Source organism: Jaculus jaculus, chromosome 11, assembly GCF_020740685.1.
Source record: "Jaculus jaculus isolate mJacJac1 chromosome 11, mJacJac1.mat.Y.cur, whole genome shotgun sequence".
Taxonomy (NCBI): Eukaryota; Metazoa; Chordata; class Mammalia; order Rodentia; family Dipodidae; genus Jaculus; species Jaculus jaculus.
In genome coordinates, this window is record NC_059112.1 from 27419776 (window position 1) to 27439942 (window position 20167).

A 20167-nucleotide genomic window follows, 5' to 3' on the forward strand; every position below is an offset into this window, starting at 1 on the left:
CCTGTGTACACACACACCATACCCCCCAAAACAAGCCAACAAAAAGAACAGAGATCAGGACTTCTACTGACACTGCTAGCGAGAACGGGGGCTCTGCGGTCCTGTTTCGCTGGTTGGATCTTATTTGGTCACACACAGGGCTTTGCTGTTGAACTCCCATTGCTTTATTTTTCCATCTCACAAGGGTCAAGGGGAAAAGCTTCCTTACAGATGTGGAAAGGAGAAGAGACTGAGCCTGGAACTCAGGACCCTGTCTGACGCTGCAGACATCCAGCAGGCTGCCCTTGCATTTCTTTTGCGGTAGCCCCTCATTGATAGTACTCCACCTTTCAGAAAGAACCCAGAACCAACACTAGGCTTGCTTAAAGTCACTTCAAACAAATGACTTTTTCTTTTTATTTATTTATTTGAGGGAAAGAGAAAGATAATGGGCATTCCAGGGCTTCTTGTCATGCAAAGGAACTCTAGATGCATGTGCCACCTTGTGCATCTGCTTTACTTGGGTACTGGGGAATTGAACCTGGGTCCTTAGGCTTCTCAGGCAGGCGCTTTGTCTGCTAAGCCATCTCTCTAGCCCACAAATGACTTTTTAAAAATTACATTTTTTGCCGGACGTGGTGGTGCATGCTTTTAATCCCAGCACTCGGGAGGCAGAAGTAGGATTGCCCTGAGTTCGAGGCCACCCTGAGACTCCGTAGTGAATTCTAGGTCAGACTGGGCTAGAGTGAGACCCTACCTTGAAAAACCAAAAAAAAAAAAAAAAAAAACCATTTTTTTTTTCTTTTTAAAATTAGGGTACATGAATCGTTCAGAATACTGGGCCTCATGATGACCCTTTCATCTAAGTATATAACATACTTTTATCATATTCACCCCTGATGACCCACACTTACCCCACCTCCTTCCATATCTTCCATTTCTTTCTTGAATGGACTAATTTACAATTTGGGTCTTTAGTAAAATTCTTTCTACGCCTGCTTTCCATCCTCCTTCCTCGGAGACAGACAAGGCTATCAGTAACTAGAGACTTAAAATATCTCCTAACCGGCAGCACTGAAAATAGCTAAAAGAGGAGGGGCAGGAGGAAGTGAGGGAGGAGAACAGGAAAAAAAAAATACGGGAGTGCTATCCCCAGTTCCCCAGACCTTGGGGCATTGTTTTTCCTTGCATGGCCCCCAGAGGATTTCCTCACTGTGCCCTGCCTCTTGGGGACTAAGTCTTCTCTGTCTTAGATGCATGGTCCTGGCCTTAGTCCCTTACCGTTCACCACCATGTATGCCAGGCTGGCCAGCCCAGGAGTTTCTGGGCTTCTCTTGATTCTGCCTCCGTTCTTGCCCATGTCCTAGAGCAAGAAACTTGGTGATCTGATCTTGCCATAGTCCTGGTGAGTTCCCATTAGATAGGCCTTCTCCTGAATGCAAGCCATTGTTTGAGGGCAGCAGGAAGGTTTCCCCAAGAGTCCAGAAGTTGGTCTCCTGGCCCCTCTAGACTTCCTGAGATCTTGGAGTTAATCCCTTCCCAAGAAGCAGCTCGGGCGGGGCTGGGGCTGCTGTCGTCCCTGCCGCGTCTTTCTCAGGGACTTGTTTGGTGAGGGAGTTCTCTGGCCTTAAGATACAATCTCCAGTTTTGGAGAGTGGATGTTAGGGACTTTCTTGGACTCTGTAAAGTCCGTTTTAGCCCTTTGGTTTAAATTGAAACCAAGGATGGTAAATATTTAGATTATTTTTTTTTAATTTCTTTATATTGACGTCACTCTAGTTTCAGTCCTTTGATCTGGTAACAACCTGGGGTTCAGGACTGATCCCTCTTTGTCCTTCAAACTCCTGCCTGTCAAGAATGTTCTTTTTTTTCCCCCTAGCTCAGTTTTTCTTTTTATAAATTTTTAAAAATTTATTTGAGAGTCACTTATTTGAGAGAGAAAGAAGTAGATTGACAGATAAATAAAAGAGTTATTTATTTATTTGAGATTGAGAATGGGCACGCCAGAGCCTTTGGCCATGGCAAATGAACTCCAGGCACATAGTCAACCTTGGTGCATCTGGCTTTTATGGGTCCTGGGGAATTGAACCTGCGTTCTTTGGCTTTGCAGGCAAGCTTCTTGACCACTAAGCTATTTCTTCAGGCCATCAGTTCAGTTTTTCTTCGGTGCTCTGGTACTAGGTGCTTCTTCCACAAGGGACCCAGCCTGGGGGGACGCCCAAGCATTCCTTTGGAGCAGCTGGATTGGAAATTAAAGTGCATTTTATTAATTTATTTTTAATTTTTTGTTTATTTTTATTTATTTATGTGAGAGCGACAGAGAAAGAGGCAGAGACAGAGAGAGAGAGAGACAGACAGACTGTGGGCGTGCCAGGGCCTCCAGTCACTGCAAACGAACTCCAGATGCATGTGCCAACTTGTGCATCTGGCTTTCGCAGGTCCAGGGGAATCAAGCCTTGAACTGGGGTCCTTAGGCTTCTTCACAGGCAAGCACTTAACCGCTAAGGCATCTCTCCAGCCCTGAAGTGCATTTTAATTGTCTGTAGTAATGATAATTTTTCAAGGGGCTTCAGGCAGATACAGCTGTTTACCTAGGTTCAGGTCTCAACATTGTTGGTTTTCCACGGCTTACTGAAGCACTGGTCTGGGCTTCCATGTTTCCAAAGTGATCCTGCGGAGCCAAGTCAGATTTTGCTGCTCACATGTCACTGTGGACTTGGACAAAGTAAAGAGAGGGAAGGGGCTGGGCATGTGGGTTTATGCCCTTTAATCCCAGCACTTGGCGGGGGGGAGAGGGGGTGACGCTGAGGTAGGAGGATCGCTGTGAGTTTGAGGCCAGCCTGAGACTCCATAGTGAATTCCAGGTGAGCTTAGATTAGAGCAAGACCCCGCCTCAAAAACACAAACAGACCAAAAAAAAAGTACAAAATTAGAGAGGGAGGGAGAAGGGGCTGCGTGCTGTGGGGGTGGGATTCTGTTTCTTGGGTGTGTGGGAGGACTCAGCTGGAGGTGCTGTCTGTCCCCCCCCCCCCCCGCCCCATCTCAGCTGCCCTGTAAGGAGGGATGGAATTGTTTATCTAGGAGCTGACTAGCTCAGTCTTCACTACCCAGGTCAGCACTCCGATATCCTCACACGCACTGTTCTCCAGAGCCCACGTAAATGCTTTCATCCATTTTATACTCGTTTTGTTGTTGTTGTTGGGGTATGTGTGTATTTGTGTCTACAGACTGTGTGTATAGTTGCACGTGTGAAAGCGGAGGCCAGAAGTGGGTTGAGGCGGGTCTCCGGTGGAACCCAGTGCTCGCTGCTTCCGTTGGACTAGCTACCACTGAGCCCCAGCGCTCCTGTCCCCCCGTCCCAGTGCTGGGATGACACCATGGCATTGACGTGGGCGCTGGGGCCCAAACTCTGGTCCTCACACTTGGAGCGCAAGCACTTCACCCACAGGGCATCTCGCCAGCCCCCGTGCATCTGGTTTTAAGCTTGTTGAATCTGAGCAAAGGCTACGTCTGAGCCCTCACCGTGGGCAAGTGCCCTCTTGTGCAAAAGAGCCTTGCTTTATAGTGATGTGACCTGGTGCCCAGAGACCAGTGGAGAATGCCATGGCTGCCCCTCCTCTGCCCTCACCCCTGCCAGGCAGGGACAGATCAAATCTGTTCATGTCCATGCAGCAGGGATGGTAGTGACTGCATCAGGTTAGCGCGAGGTTGGCGTGTGTGTCAAGTTTCATTTTTCCACGAAGTGAGTTAAAGAAGAATTGGTGTTCAGGACCATGGATCTATGTTTATCTCTGGTAGCATGGGCCAGACAGAATTATGGACGGGGCTAGAGAACGTTATCCGCTTTGGGGATTCCGAGACCTGGGCTGCTGTTCTGGAGTTTTCAGATGAGCAAACTGAGACCCAGAGAGGTGATGTGTTGCTCACCATGACAGAGGTGGATGGTGAAAAGATGGGCCAAGGAAAACCCCTTTAGAGAAATGAGTGGCTAGAGCAAAGATCACTGTTCCTGGATACTGGGGATTGAGATGGAAACTGAGAGAAAAACGTGTGTGTGTGTGTGTGTGTGTGTGTGTGTGTGTGTGTGCGCGCGCATGTGTGTGTGTGTGTGTGTGCATGCATGTGTACCTGCATGTTTTCAGAGCTGCTTTTCTATCCAGCTTGGCATAGGTCAGGTCCTCCCCTCCCCTAGCCTCCGTCCCGTCCCATTTTCATGTCTGCTGAGCTGCAAACCTTCACCCTTCACCTCTGATGCACAGCTGCTTCTGGTAGGAGGGGCAGCTGCTCTCAGAGCCGCCAGAGCACGCTTGGCCTTGGTTGACCAGAGCTGCGCGGGACAGGCTTCTGGGCCTGGAGTCTCTGGTGACTCCATTTATTTTCATAGCCCTCTGGCTGCATCTGCCCACTGGGCGTGAGGAATGCCTGTCAGTGCCATTCTTCCTCAGCGCCTCTGACCACTGCGGTCAGTTGGGAAATACAAGTGGAGTTTGGAAGCAAGCTAGAAAATTGCTTTTCACTTTTTTTTTTTTTTTACTTTAAAATTATACTTACTGGTTAGCGCGAGAGAGAGAAAGAGGGGAGACAAACAGACAGGCAGATAGACAGACAGACTATGGCCCTCTGACTTGCTTAGGGAAACCATGACTTTGTGAGCTGGGAGGGTGAGTGGTATTGAGGATTGAGTCATAGTCATTCATTCAGGAAACAGCTCTGAAGTCTGTCTGGGGTGGGAGGCATTCTCAAACTACAAGCTTATTGCTTGCTGTGCTGATTAGAATCATGTTTTTAAAACCTGCGAGCCTTTAAACCAAGTTGTGAAATATGACAGAGCCAGTCGGCATTTAGCATTTGAGCAAAAAAGTGACTAGGTGATGAAATATTCCCGAGAAGAAGCATTTAGAACATGCCTAGTAGCGGGATGGGCCCTCTCTCTCTAATTATTGCATGCATGATGTGTGTGACTGTGGGTGCACCTATGCTGCATGCATGTGTGGAGGTCCGAGGTCAACCTTGGCTGTAGGTCCTTGCCCTCCACCTTGCCTGGGGCAGGGTCTCCTGGTTGTTGCTGCCTATTGGCCCATGTGCTCCTCCCAGGGATTCTCCTGTCTCTGACTCCCTTCTTGCCATAGGTGGACTGGGACTACAGATGTGTCTGACTTGACATGAGTCCTGGGGATTTGAACTCAGGTCCTCATACTTGTATGACTAGTGCCTCACCCTCTGAGCCTTAGCCCTGGGTGGGGCTTATGGTAAGCTCTTTTTACGCATGCGTACACAGACACCAAGAACAACAGCAAGCTCTGCCACTTAGTCACTTACCATGTGACCATGGGGACTCACCTACCCTTTCTTCTTATTTTTTTTAAAGCTTTATTTATCATTTTTATTTATTTATTTGAGAGCAACAGGCAGAGAGAAAGAAAGAGGCAGAGAGAGAGAGAATGGGCACACCAGGGCCTTCAGCCACTGCAAACGAACTCCAGACGCATGCGCCCCCTTGTGCATCTGGCTAACGTGGGTCCCGGGGAATTGAGCCTCAAACCTGGGTCCTTAGGCTTCACAGGCTTCACAGGCAAGTGCTTAACCGCTAAGCCATTTCTCCAACTCTCTTTTTATTTTTTTATTAACAACATCCATGACTGTAAACTATATCCCATGGTAGTGCCCTCTCTCCTCCCCACTTTCCCCTTTGAAACTCCATTCTCCATGTGGAGTCTTCAACAATAGGGTCTTACCATCTATTCCTTGTGGGAAACCAAGAGCTTTGGCAATGGCCTGTCATTTTTTTTGGGTGGGGGAGTGGTCATCATGTCCTTGGATTCTTGTCTTATGAATTCAAAGAACTGAAGTCTATAGACCAGAGAGTACAATTTAGACAGACTTTATTAGATTCAGAGAAAGAAAGAAGAGCCATTGTGAAGAGCTCCAGCCCATGAGAAGGCTGGAGGGGATTATTTATTTATAAGCTCTGAATGGGGGCTGATCTGACCCCACCACAATGCCAGGTTCATGTTTAATCCTTCCAGGAATCTTAATTCTAGGTAAGGGGAACTCCTTCCTAAAGAGGAACTCAGGTTGTTTATGGGAAAACAGATCTAGGGAACTCCTTTAGGCAAGATATAAGCAGAAGCCAGTCCTTCTGTGACCTCTAGCCAACTGAAGACTGCAAGAGCAGGCTCAAGGACATCCCCCACTTTTACTTTGTGTGTGTGTGTGGGGGGGGCAGTCACTAAATTGCCTCAATTTGAAGCAGTAGTATTCTTACTTGGAATGGTAGTATAATAGTGTGAGTCAGGTTTCCAGCACTTCTTGAGCCATCTCACTCCCAACTGTTTTCTTCCTTTCTTTGGCTTTGCCCAATTTCCATTCTGACCCTCAGTGCTTGTCTCTTTCGGGGATTCCTGGGCCATTCTTACCTCTGCACGTGGAGATGTGGGGTGTTCATCCCAGCTGGAAGCTTCTCCTGCCATTCTCCGCTGGTCTGCTCTCTCCCCAAGTCCCTCAGCCCTGGCCCACGCCACTTCTCAATGGATGGCATTGCTTCTTGTGTGGTAGAAAGTAGAGGCAACTAGCCACCTGCTTCCTCAGCCTCCTTCCCCGCCTTTCAAGGATGATCCGGGGAGGAGCTTCTCTCCCTGTTCCAGTGCTTCATCGTGCCCTCCATGTGGAGCTGATCTCAAGTTCATTGCTCCATGTTCATGTTTCCCTTTCTTTCAAACGCTGGCTTGAGTATGTTCTGAAAGTTCCTGTTTTGGAAAATTAAACCTCAGCAGGCTGTGTGGAGGCCTGGGGGAAGGTGTCTGCTCATGGAGTGGAGCCCTCATGAGTGTATTAAGCAGGGTGTGTGTGTGTGTGTGTGTGTGTGTGTGTGTGTGTGTATGTGTGTGTGTGTGGTGTCTGTGTATGAATGTTCATATTTGTGTGGGCACATGTATATGTGGGTATCAGCACATGTGTATGGAGGCCAGAGATCAACAGTGGGTGTTTTCCTCACTCACTCTCCATCTTATTTACTTATTTTCTGAGCAGAGAAAGGTTTCTTACCTGCAGCAGATAGGAAGAGTGTGTCGAAGTCATTTCAAGTACAACTTTTGGGTTGGAGGGATAGCTCAGTGGATAAGGTGCCTGCGTGAAAAACCTAACAACCTGGGCTTGATTCCCAGGTACCTATTTATAGCCAGAAGTACAAAGTGGCATATGTGTCTGGAGTTTGTTTGCAGTGGTGCATGCCCATTCTGTCTCACTGTCTTCTCTCTCTCTCTGCTTGCAAATAAATAAATACAAATATTTTTAAAAAATCAAGGGCTGGGGCTGGAGAGGTGGCTTAGCGGTTAAGCGCTTGCCTGTGAAGCCTAAGGACACTTGTTCGAGGCTCGATTCCCCGGGACCCATGTTAGCCAGATGCACAAGGGGCGCACGCATCTGGAGTTCATCTGCAGTGGCTGGAGGCCCTGGCGCGCTCATTCTCTCTCTCTCTCTGTCTCTTTCTCTCTCTGTCTGTCGCTCTCAAATAAATAAATAAATAATGATAAAAAAAAAATCAAGGGCTGGAGGGATGGCTTAGTGGTTAAGGTGTTTGCCTGCAAAGCTGAAGGACCCAGGTTCTACACCCCAGGATCCATGTTAGCCAGATGCACAAGGGGGCGCACACATCTGGAGTTCATTTGCAGTGGCTGGAGGACTTGGAGTGCCCACACTCTCTCTCTCCCTTTCTCTCTGGCAAATAAATAAATAAATAAAATTGAAAAAGAAAAAAAAAAACAAGTACAACTCTCCCCATCTTATTTTCTGTTTGATTTAAAAAAAATTTTTTTTGGTTTTCCAAGGTAGGGTCTCACTCTAGCTCAGGCTGGCCTTGAACTCTTGGTGATCCTCATACCTCTGCCTCCCAAGTGCTGGGATTAAAGAAAGGCGTGTGCTAACATGCCAGGTTCACACTGAATCTGGACCTCACTGATTGGCCTAGGCTATCTCTGCCTCCCTAGTCTTGGGGTTACAGGCAGGTATCACTACACCTCTTATTGATGTGGGTGCTGGAGATTTGAACTCAGGTCCTCTTGCTAATACCACAAGTATTTTCCAACTGAGCCATTCCCCTCAGCTCCTGAATTAAGCTCTTCTTGTGTGAGTGAGTGACCTCTTACCTCAAGAGACTTATTAGGTGTTGCTGGGCATTGATTAATGTTAGGGCACGTTCGTGTTGAGTGAAGCTGATTTCTGTTTTACGTGTGCCAAGTGGAAGCATTGAGACGCTCACCAGCCAACACCGTGCTCTTGACTTTCCTGCCTCAGAATCAGGGGTCCAAACGAACCTCTTTTTCCATACAGATAACCTGCTCCCAGCTATTGTCCCACAGTGACAGGGAGTTACAGAACCCACTGCAAAGAAACATTCCCCTTCACTCTGAGTGTGAGCGCCCGGCCTCTCTGTGTGTTCACACTGTGCTCGTCTCTCCAGCCCCTAACCCCCCCCACACACCCCCAGTGCCTGGAGTTATCTTTTCTTCTGGTCCTTTGGAAAGCAACTCCATCCAAAGCCACTGAACACTGAAGATTTCCTGTGAATTGTTTTTTCTTTCAATTTATTTACTTTCAGGGTTTTAAAAGAATTTACTTCAAGAAAGTACCCCAAAATAGGAAGTAAAATCCAGTGAGAGGAAGTTAAAAAATGCCAAGCTGCTTCCTAAATTAGACACTAAAGGTTTCCCATGTATTATTTTATTTTATTAAAATTTTTTTTTTTTTTTTTTTATGAGGTAGGGTCTTGCGCTAGTCCAGGCTGATCTGGAATGTTTGTAGTTTCAGGGTGGCCTCGAACTCATGGCGATCCTCCTACCTCTGCCTCCTGAGTGCTGGGATTAAAGGCGTGCACCACCACACCCAGCTTATTCTTTTTTTTGAGTGACAGAGAGAGAGGCAGAGAGAGAAAGAGATAGAGAGAATGGGCGCGCTAGAGCCTCCAGCCACTGCAAACGAACTCCAGACATGTGTGTCCCCCTGTGCATCTGGCTTACGTGGATCCTGAGGAATGGAGCTTCGAACCAGGGTCCTTAAGCTTCACAGGCAAGCACTTTACTGCTAAGCCATCTCTCCAGCCCTTTCCCCCATGTGGCCTCATTTGTCTGAAATATTCTCAAGTCTCCTAAAGATTTTATATGGGCTCCTCTTCCTCCTCCTGCTGTTCTTCCTCAACCTCTCTCTTTATTGTGGTAGGAACGCTTCATACATTCTTTGTCTCACCAGGTTCTTAAGTGCACACTACAGTGCAGTGGCAATCTAGACTTACTTTTGGATAACTGAAACTTGATGCCCTTTGCGCAGCTGCTATCCATTTCCTCCTCCCCTAGCTTCTGTCTCCTCTCTTCGTAGACTTTCACCACAGTGGTCCCTTAGCCATGGTTTGGCTCTCCGTGGTTTCATTTGCCCACAATGATATTAAATGGAACTTTCCAGAAATAAAAGCGTCATACATCCTGAGCTAGAGAGATGGCTCAGCGGCGAAAGGGACTTGATTGCAAGGCCCAACAGCCAGGGCTTGACTCCCCAGTGCCCACGTAAAGACAGATACGTGGAGTGGTGCGTGCATCTGGAGTTCTCCTGCAGTGGTGGGGAAGCCCTGGCGGGCCCATTTCTCTCTCTCTGTCTCTCTATCTCTGCTTGCAAATAAATAATAACATATTTAATACAAATGTGCATCCTTCTGAGTATTGTGATGAAATTTTCTTCCATCCTGCTCTGTCCTACTCCTTATAGCCTGAGGTGTGACTCGCCTTTGTCCGGGATGCTCTTGCTCTGAGGATGGCCTGGTAGCCGGTGTGCTGTAGTGTCTGCGTGTGGGTGCCAGCGGTCACTTGGCAGTGTCCCCGAAGTGCAGAAGTAGTGATGATGGCAATTTGGATATGCCAAAGAGATACTCCAAAGGGCTTCTTTTAAGTGAAAAGTAGAGAGTACAGTAACATTTTGAGAGGAGAGAGAGAACATTCATTCATATAACTTTTAAAAATATTTTTATACATTTTTAAGCAGAGAGAGAGATGGGAAAGAGACGGGCTGAATGAATGAATGAATGAGAAGGGTTGTGCCAGGTCCTCCAAGCACTGCAAATGAACTCCAGATGCATGTGCCACTTTCTGCATCTGGCTTTACATGGTACTGGGGAATCAAAGCTGGCTCATTAGGCTTTGCAGCCAAGTACCTTAATTGCTGAGTCATCTTTCCAACACACACACACACACACACACGCACACACGTAGTTTTTTTTTATATTGTTTTTTTTTTTAACTTTTTTTTTTTAAATTTTATTTATTTGAGAGCGACAGACACAGAGAGAAAGACAGATAGAGGGAGAGAGAGAGAATGGGCGCGCCAGGGCTTCCAGCCTCTGCAAACGAACTCCAGACGCGTGCGCCCCCTTGTGCATCTGGCTACCGTGGGACCTGGGGAACTGAGCCTCGAACCGGGGTCCTTAGGCTTCATAGGCAAGCGCCTAACCGCTAAGCCATCTCTCCAGCCCTTATATTGTTTTTTTAAGGTAGGGTCTTGCTCTAGCCCAGGCTGACCTGGAATTCACTATATAGTCTCAGGGTGGCCTTGAACTTTCTGGTGATCCTCCTACATCTGCCTCCTGGGTGCTGGGATTAAAAGACGTGTGCCACTACACTTGGCTTTATGTAAAACTTGTAGTATGGTATATTTTTAGTTGACTACTGTTAATCTCTTACTGTGCCCAATTCTGAAATGAGACTTCATCACAGGTGAATTACATATAGGAACAAACATGATGCACAGAGGGCTCAGTTTCTTTCTTTGTTTTCAGGAATCCACTGGGGGTTAGCTAAGGAGGGACAATATAAGTACAATCCTGTGGTATTTGTCTTTTTGTGACTGACTTATTTCATTTAGCATAATGTCCTTAAGGTTCATTCATGTTATCACATAGAGTAGAATTCCCTTCTTTTACAAAGGTACACAATGGTCCATTGTATATGTGGACCACACTTCTTTCTCTGCCAAGAAGCTTTTAGGTTATTTTCTTACCTTGGCTCTTGTGCACAGTGATTCAGTGACCATGGAAAGTACAGATATCTCTTCAAGATCCTAATTTGAATTCCTTAGATATCAACCCTAGAGCAAGATTTCTTGATTAAATATTAAATGATTGTTCTATTTTTAATTTTTTTTTTTTTTTTGAGGACCCACCTTACTGCTTATCAAAGCAGAGGCCCTTCCCTCTTATTTCATTGCTTTCCCACAGCACCTGCCATTCACGCTCCTGGAAAGTCCTTCCAGCACCTCCAGGCACAGAGTCAAGGCATCTATTCCCCAGGGCCGCACAGGGTAGATCCCTTGTCGCAGCAGTATGGCATCAGTCCTTCTCTGGGTGTCCTGCCTACTGCTGTGTCTCTGTTTTTTCTTTTTGTTGTTGTTTTTTTTTTTTTAAAGTTTATTTATTTGCAAGCAGGAAGTGGGGGGGGAGGGAGGTTGAGAATGGGCAAGCGCCTCCACTGCTAAGCCATCTGTCCAGCCCTTTACTTTTTTAATACAGCTAGAATGGCAGTTACACAGACACAGATATTCAAGCCTTCTTAGTATTGTGTAAAATTCAACATCTGGGAATTATAAAGTGGCTTAGTTGGTAAAAGGGCTTGAGGGCTTGCAAGCATTCAGTCCCTGGCACCCACATAAAAAAAACAAGTGTGGCTGTGTATGTCTATAACCATAGCCCTAAAGGAAGCAGAGACAGGAGGATCACTGGGGTTTCCTGGTCAGCTGGTTTAGTTGTAAAACACTTGGGGGCCAGGTTCAGTGGGAGACTGTCTCAGAAATAAGGTGCAAGAGCGATGGAGGAGGACAGCCATCATTTTCCTCTGGCCTCTGTATACACGTGTGTCTCTTGAACACTCATCTGCATGCACACGGGTCTGTACCACACTACAGACCACACATCTATCCCACTCCTCAAAGCATTTAACATAGAAATTTAGGAGAGGAGATGACAAAAGCTAATGCAGGACACCAAAGAGAATTGTTTCCTTTGGAATTCAGGTCTGGATGGATGGTAGCATGATGCTCAGAGATAGGGTGTGGTGGTTGGAATGTGAATGGATGTCCCCTATAGCCTCAGGGAGTTTTGATTAAGGCTGAGCTTCCTACTTAAGTCTCCAGAAGCCTTCAGGAAGGTGTCTCTGGAGGCAGATTGTATGTCCAGCCTTAAGGAGTGTCCTGAGTGGTTTGAGCCCTGGATGTTCATGATTGCTGGTTGGTGGTGATGTCTCTTCTGCTCTGCATCTGTGGAAGCTTCTTTGGCCATTGATGGTGTTCCCCTGGATGCTGTAAGTCTGAAATAAGCCCTTTCCTCCCGTAAGCTGCTTCTGGTCAGGTGTTTGTTCCAGCTGGCTATGCATAGTGGTGCATGCCTTTAATCTCAGCACTCAGGAGGCTGAGGTAGGTGGATTGCTGTGAGTTTGAGGCCTTCCTGAGACTACATAGTGAATTTCAGGTCAGCCTGGGCTATAATGAGGCCCTACCTTGAAAAACAAAAACAAACAAACAAACAAAAACACCTGCAACATGGGGGCATCATCATCATGTTGCTTGCTCTTATATTAATTAAGAGCATGCAGAAACTGGAGGCAAAAATTGAAAGTTTGATTTGAATCACTCTTAAGGGGTCTGTGACTCCCAAGTGGCTGATAGACTTTTTATTTTTAATATTTTATTTATTTATTTACTTCTTTTGAGAGAAAGAGGGAGAGAGAAAGGCAGATAGAGAGAGAAGGGATGCTCCAAGGCCTCCAGCCACTGCAAACACACTCTAGATGTGTGCACCACCTTGTGCATATGGCTTATGTGGGTCCTAGGGAATCGAACATGGGACCATAGACTTCAGAGGCAAGCGCCTTAACTGCTAAGCCATCCCTCTAGCCCCGGATGGACTTTTTCTACATTTTTCTTTTTAGTAAAAAGCAGTACATAAAAATAATATGACTGACATGTAATTTGTTCATACAGTGAAGTTCATAATTAATAACAAAAGAAAAGCAATGGATAGTAATTTTATAGGATTTCAGAAGAACATGAAAAATAAAATTTAAGATGAATCTCATTATTCTTCCATTCAGAATTACTTAATCTTTTGGTCTTCATACATTTGTTTGTTTGTTTGTTTGCTTCAAGGTAGACTTTCACTCTAGCCTGGGCTGACCTGGAATTCACTGTGGAGTCTCAGGGTGGCCTCAAACTCAGGGCGATCCTCCTACTTCTGCCTCCCAAGTGCTGGGATTAAAGGCGTGTGCCACCACGCCCAGCTCATTTTTATATTTTGTTGCATTTTGGGGGGTTGTACTAATCAGATCATATTGTAAGACATTGAATCCAACTTTTAAGATTCAACATTGGATCACTTGCATTTTCCTGTATCTCCACAACAATTCCACAAGTCCTTTCTGCCTATAATTCCAGTAAGTGATATATAAGGGTTGGGAAGCTAGCTCAGTCAGTGAAGTGCTTGCCTTACAGGCATTAGGACCTGAACCCATGGAAGAAAAGCTGGGTGTGGTGGTGTGTGCTTGTAACCCCAGTGCTGGGGACGGGGAGACAGAGACAGTCCTGGGGCTTGCTGGCCAGTCAGTGTTGCTTACTTGGTGAGTTATCTCAAAAGTGGCGGATGGCACATAGGGAACAGCACCTGAAGTTGTCCTGGGGACTCCACATAGCACATGCTCACACATGTGTACCCCCAGACATGCACACATCCACACACAAGCACAGAGAGATGTGACGAGTGATTTAGATAGCTCGCTGTCAAACTTGCAAGGATTAATGTTTTTGACTTATATAAAAATAATGCTGCAACAATCTTTGCTGTGGATTCAGTAAATGATCTGGGGGCTGGAGAGATGGCTCAGCAGTTAAGCTGCTTGTGTGCAAAGCCTAACAACCCAGGTTTGAGTCCTCAGTACCCACATAAAGCCAGATGTACAAGGTGGTGCAGGCATCTGGAGTTCGTTTGCAGTGGCTGGAGCCCCTGGGACACCCATTCTCTCTGTCTCTCTTCTGTCTGTCTATCTCTGCTTACAAATAAATAAATAAACATTTTAATAAATGATCTGTGCATAATTCAGATACAATTCAGCTGGAAGGGTGAGGGACACAGGTGTTTTGAAACAAATTATTATTGTTTTGTGAGGTTTTTTTTTTTTTTTGAGGTAGGGTCTCGCTCCATCCCAGGCTGACCTAGAATTCACTATGTAGTCTAAGGTTGGGCCCAAACTCATGGCGATCCTCCTATGTCTGCCTCTATGTCTGAAATGGAAGGCGTGTGCTACCATGCCTGGCTTGAAGCATTGTTTTTTTTTTTTTTTTTTTTTTTTTTTTGAGGTAGGGTCTCGCTTTAGCTCAGGCTGACCTGGAATTTACTGTGTCATCTCGGGGTAGCCTTGAACTCATGGAGATCCTTCTACCTCTGTCTCCCAAGAGCTGGGATTAAAGCCATGTACCACCAAGCCTGGCTTTTGAAGCAAATTTTAATGTTATTATTGAAAGCTAAACCTACACAAATTTGCAAAGACTTTTGTTTATTATTCAGTTATTTAGTAGTTACTGTGGTATATAAAGCTTACTCTTTATTTAATAATTATAATTAATGTACTATCATTATAGTAAATTCTCCACTCAGTGTTTTCTTTTTTTTTTTTAATAGATTTTATTTATTTATTAGAGATGGAGAGAGAGAGAGAAAGAGAGAAAATGGATGGACCAGGGCCTCTAGCCACTGCAAATGAACTCCAGACGCATGTGCCACTGTGTGCATCTGGCTTATGTGGGACCTGGAGAATCGAACCTGGGTTCTTAGTCTTCGTAGGCATGTGCCTTAACTGCTATGCCATCTCTTCAGTCCAACCCAGTGTTTTTTTGTTAGCTCTTCCTTGTAAGTCATAACAGAGCTGACCATCAGAAGTTTGTGGCATGATAGATGGAAGTGTCCTCTAACGGACCTGTCCGGTGTGGTCACGATAGCCACAGGTGACTGGCGGGCACTGGAGATGTGGCTTGGGCAGCTGAGGAGCTGGATTTCCACTTCAAGTTCACTTGGATGATGACTTTCTTCAGTGCTGAGGATCTCTGATAATGGTGGCAAAAGCTCCTTTCTTGCGCTGACCTTTGGAATGTTTTACTTACTGCCGTATCTCCCCCTCACTGTGTGATTGATTGCAAGAGGAGTGGTTGCTGTTGCTGTAACAAGTCACCAGAGCCCAGTGTCTGCAAACAACATTATTTATTTGGCTTGTGATCTACACTTAGGGCAGAATTCATCAGACAGCTCGCCTGTGCGCCGTGAAGCATCAACTTGGCTGTAAGATCAACTTCCAAGCCAGCTTAGTAACTGATTGGCACGTTGATGCCTGCTCCTGGTCCCTTTGCACAGACAGATGGGCTTCTGCACAGCGTGAGGGCTGGGAGCCAAGAGCAACGCCTCAAGTTCCAGAAAGTTCTCTTTCTTTCCTTCCTTTATTATTTTTTTAATTTTTTTTGCTTATTATTTTTATTTATTTATTTGAGAGTGACAGACAGAGAAAGAGGCAGGTAGAGAGAGAGAGAGAATGGGCGCGCCAGGGCCTTCAGCCACTGCAGATGAACTCCAGATGCGTGCGCCCCCTTGCGCATCTGGCTAACGTGGGTCCTGGGGATTGAGCCTCGAACTGGGGTCCTTAGGCTTCATAGGCAAGCGCTTAACCACTAAGCCATCTCTCCAGCCCTCTTTATTTATTTATTTTTTTATTTTTTTTGAGGTAGGGTCTCACTCTAGCCCTGGCTGGCCTGGAGTTCACTATATAGTCTGAGGCTGGCCTTGCAGCATTGAGAAAACAGACTCTGAGGATACATTATGAATTATTGAATTTATTTAGAGAAAAAATTATGAATTATGAGGTTTATTTAGAGAAAATTTAGGATCCAGGGAGGCGGCTAACTGAAAGGCTCAGGCTGGAAGGGAATTCTCCTTGCCTGTCAGCTGACAGAGCATCTCCATTGCAGAGAAACCTCGGGTAGGGAAGGGGGTGATCTATAAACACACATGCGTGGGAGGAACATGAACGCCTGGGCCAGGAAACAGACATACATGTGGGAGCAAAACACAGGGCACTGGCCATTCACCTTCACATGGAAGGAAGCTAAGAGATTAGGTGGCAGAAGACTCAGGACTTAAGGAAAGAGCAAGTACCAAAGCAGAGAGCAGGCGATCGGACCCTTGAACATGAGTAGGCAGGAAAGCACTACCCACGCGGAGACCCCGAGCTTAGAGAACAGTGATACACATAACAAAGTGGGAAGGCGCCTGGGGACAGAACACATGTAAGGGAACAGAAAAGTATCCAGGTAAAAGGAAGGAGAGCCCCTCTCTGCCCTGGCCAGGCTGGCAGAGGGGAGAAACTGACACACTGGGAAGTAACTGAGCCCTCCCCTGCCCCAGCCAGAGACAGCTACATGGGAGCGAGAAATTCCTCTTCCCCACCAAGAGAGTGTCAGGACCTGACAGAGGAGTCCTTTAAGTTAATTAGGATGACCTTCTGTCACCAGACTGGTTAATGGTCTCGGGACTGACCCAGAGAGGCCAGCCCACCCAGGGGTGCTGGACTGGGGAAGAAGCCGGGGCACCGGTCCTGCGCTCACCTTGGGGAGACTGGATCAGCTGCGCGTTCTCATCCTGCGAAGGCAGCTTCTCTCTGTGGGCCTCTGTCCTAAATAAACTGTATTATTAAAGCTTTCTGCCGGGCATGGTGGCGCACGCCTTTAATCCCAGCACTTGGGAGGCAGAGGTAGGAGGATCGCCGTGAGTTCGAGGCCACCCTGAGACTACATAGTGAATTCCAGGTCCCCCTGGGCTAGAGAGAGACCTTCCCTGGGGGTGTGGGGGGGTGGTGGGGAGGCAGCTTCTCGTTTCTCCTTCATTATCATGTTGAGCCTTTCCTTTGTGCTGCACAAATCACAAGGGTTTTCTAGATGTCAGACTGAAAGTGAAGATACCTTCTCAACCTCCTGATTCTGAAGGGGCTGTTTGGTACCACGTCTGAACCCCTTTGCTTTCATCTCTGTTTCCCAGTGCTCCCCAAAGAGAATTATCACTGACTGATGGAACAGAGGAAGATTCTGAGGGAAACTCCTCAGTTTTTATCAAGTCCTGTTGCATGAAATATATGATAGAGAAAGAAAGAACAAAGAAAACTTATTTGGAACAGTAAAAGAAGAAATACTAGTATTTCTGATATATGTAATATTTATATACGGTCATGATAGGAATACATTGTGAGAAATATTTCATTAGGCAGTCCTATACTTGCATAAACTTAGATGGTTCAGCCTCCTACACACGGGCTACAAACCTCTACAGCATGTTTTCTGTTTCAGTGTAGGAAGTTCCCACATGATGGCATTTATGTATCTACGTGGTTTCTGGGGAATTGAACCTGGGTCCTTTGGCTTTGTAGGCTAGCACCTTAATTGCCAAGCCATCTCTCCAGCCCTGATTCAACCTTTTATAGACTGAAGCACTCAGTGATTTATTTCTTTTTCTGTTCAAAGATAATGTATGTTTCCATGTGAAAAGACAAGTAGCCCTTTGTTCCACAGTCTTTGGTTTGCAAATTAAACTTCCCTTTGACACTGCTGACTCTGTGACCTGTATGCATTTCATCCCCTGTGATAGGGATATTAGTTTCACCAAGTTCTTGAGGAAACTCGTAACTTAAGTTGGGCATGGTTGGGCTGGAGAGATGGCTTAGCGGTTAAGCGCTTGCCTGTGAAGCCTAAGGACTCCGGTTCGAGGCTCGGTTCCCCAGGTCCCACGTTAGCCAGATGCACAAGGGGGCGCACGCGTCTGGAGTTCGTTTGCAGAGGCTGGAAGCCCTGGCGTGCCCATTCTCTCTCTCTCCCTCTGTCTTTCTCTCTGTGTCTGTCGCTCTCAAATAAATAAATAAAAATTAAAAAAAAAAAACAAACAAACAAAAAAAAAAACTTAGCTTTAAAAAAAAAAAAAAAAAAGTTGGGCATGGTGGCTCTCATGTATAATCTCAGCACTCCGGAAGCTCAGGTAGAACGATCTCTGTGAGTTTGAGCCTTGTTTGGGCTAGCATGAGACATTACCTCAAAAAACCAGAAATACAAAAAGCTTATTACTGGATGTCACTGTTTTTCTGATTTCTGGATTTCTTAAAAAAGATTAGATGAGTTTTCCTGATACAAGTCCTTCCTTCCTTCCTTCCTTCCTTCCTTCCTTCCTTCCTTCCTTCCTTCCTTCCTCCCTCCCTCCCTCCCTCCCTCCCTCCCTCCCTCCCTCCCTCCCTCCCTTTCTTTCTTTCTTTTTTGGCTTTTTGAGGTAGGGTCTCACTTTGGCCCAGGCTGACCTGGAATTCACTATGTAGTCTCAGGGTGGCCTCGAGCTCACAGTGATCCTCCTACCTCTGCCTCCCAAGTGCTGGGATTAAAGGTGTGCGCCACCACAACTGGCTCAAGACATTTCATTTTATCACAGAATCAGTATTCTGAATTCTAACTTCATCCCGGCCTAATCCCTCTTTTTCCTTGACTCTATACCCACCTGTTTGTCCCTTCATCTGTTTCTCTCCCCATTGTCCCCCGGTGTGACACTTTGCAGGTCTCCTGTGTCCTCTGCTGTCTTAGTTGAGCATGTTACAGGGTGCGCAGACATATTCTCTGTCTTGTGGCACCTCCTACAGGTCTCTGATACGGGTCCATCGGCTACTGTGACATGTCTGAAAGCAAATTTTTCCTCTTCCCCCAGCCATGCACCCGCTGCACCACGTCCCTGTGCTTGGTTACCATAGACAGGTCTGAGAGTTTTCCCTCCCAGTGTCTGTGGGTTCCTTCCCCGGCACTTCTCACCATCTGCCCTGGTCTGGCCATGGGCACGCTTACACGGATGCACTTGATGCCAGCCACCCTCCGGGCTGGGCTGCCTAATGTTGCCATCACCTTCCTTTCCCAGCAGAGGACTGATCCACATTAAGCATGCAAATAACGTTTATTTGTGTCACTGAGGGAATAAATGCACAAGCTTTCATTTATTTCATTGTATTTTATGTTTTGGTTTTTCGAAGTAAGGTCTTGCTCTAGCCCAGGCTGACCTGGAATTCACCATGTAGTCTCAGGGTGGCCTTGAGCTCACAGTGATCCACCTACTTCTGCCTCCCGAGTGCTGGGATTAAAGGCGTAGGCCACCACCACGCCCAGCTCAAGCTCCCATGTTTATGCCTGCACCCTGAGCCAAGAAGTTGAAGCCAACCAGATTTTTCTCTCTTCTTCCTACTCAAGATATGTTAGTTTCCTAAACCCATCTGGAACATGAGCTCCCCAAGGAGAAGACCTTTGCCTCTCTGGCTTGGTGTGGTATCTGTGAACTTAAGTTCCCAGAAACCAGCTGAATCTGCTGCACCTACTTCAGGCAAGGCTGAATGGACTGATACAGCCCTTCTGATCACAGAGCCATGGAATGTTGCAAGTCAGAACCAGATTACCTTGGGCTACCTTAGCCCCTTAAGAGCTATCTATTGCCCACCTCTGTCTGACCTAGCATCCTAGTGACTATCAGTTGATCAGGTTTTAGAATGCAAGAACAGACCTCAACTTCCACTAACCTAAGGGCTAAGAATGTCATCAGACAGCATCTGAGGCCTATGGTGAAGATCCCCCCCCCCTTTAGTCAGCCAATGTATTTGAAATGTGCTTTGATTTATGACTTTATTTTGTTCTGTAACTATAAAACCTTCATGAGAAATTAATACATTGGAACATGGAGTTTGGGGTAACCTAAACCTGTGTTCCCAGGCCTCAGTCACCCATTGGCTCCAGAATAAACACTCTCTCTCACCCCTTTGACAGGAGCGCTGTGACTTTCGCATCCACACGTCTTTGCTTCCCAGGTGTATAAATGGGAAGAAGGTGGACCCTTGTTGCAGGAATAGTCCTGTGTGTCTTACGTGCAGGAGTCTATTTACCTTTACAGGAAGATGTGTAGTACTGTTAGAAGGCGCTTTCATAAGACTGAGGACCTGCGGTCGATCCCTGGTACCCACGTAAAAAGCCACGTGTGGTAGCATGTGCCCGTAATGTCAGTGCTGGGGAAGTCGCGACAGAAGGATCCCCGGCTCTTGTTGGCCAGATAATCTAGCCC

At 46.5% G+C, this 20167-nt stretch overlaps 1 protein-coding gene across 3 annotated transcripts in view; it reads left to right on the forward strand.

Moving 5' to 3' along the window:
- The window catches only part of Rell1 (RELT like 1), a 93987-nt gene that overhangs the window by 26751 nt on the left and 47069 nt on the right, over window positions 1-20167 (forward strand). The window lies entirely within an intron of this gene.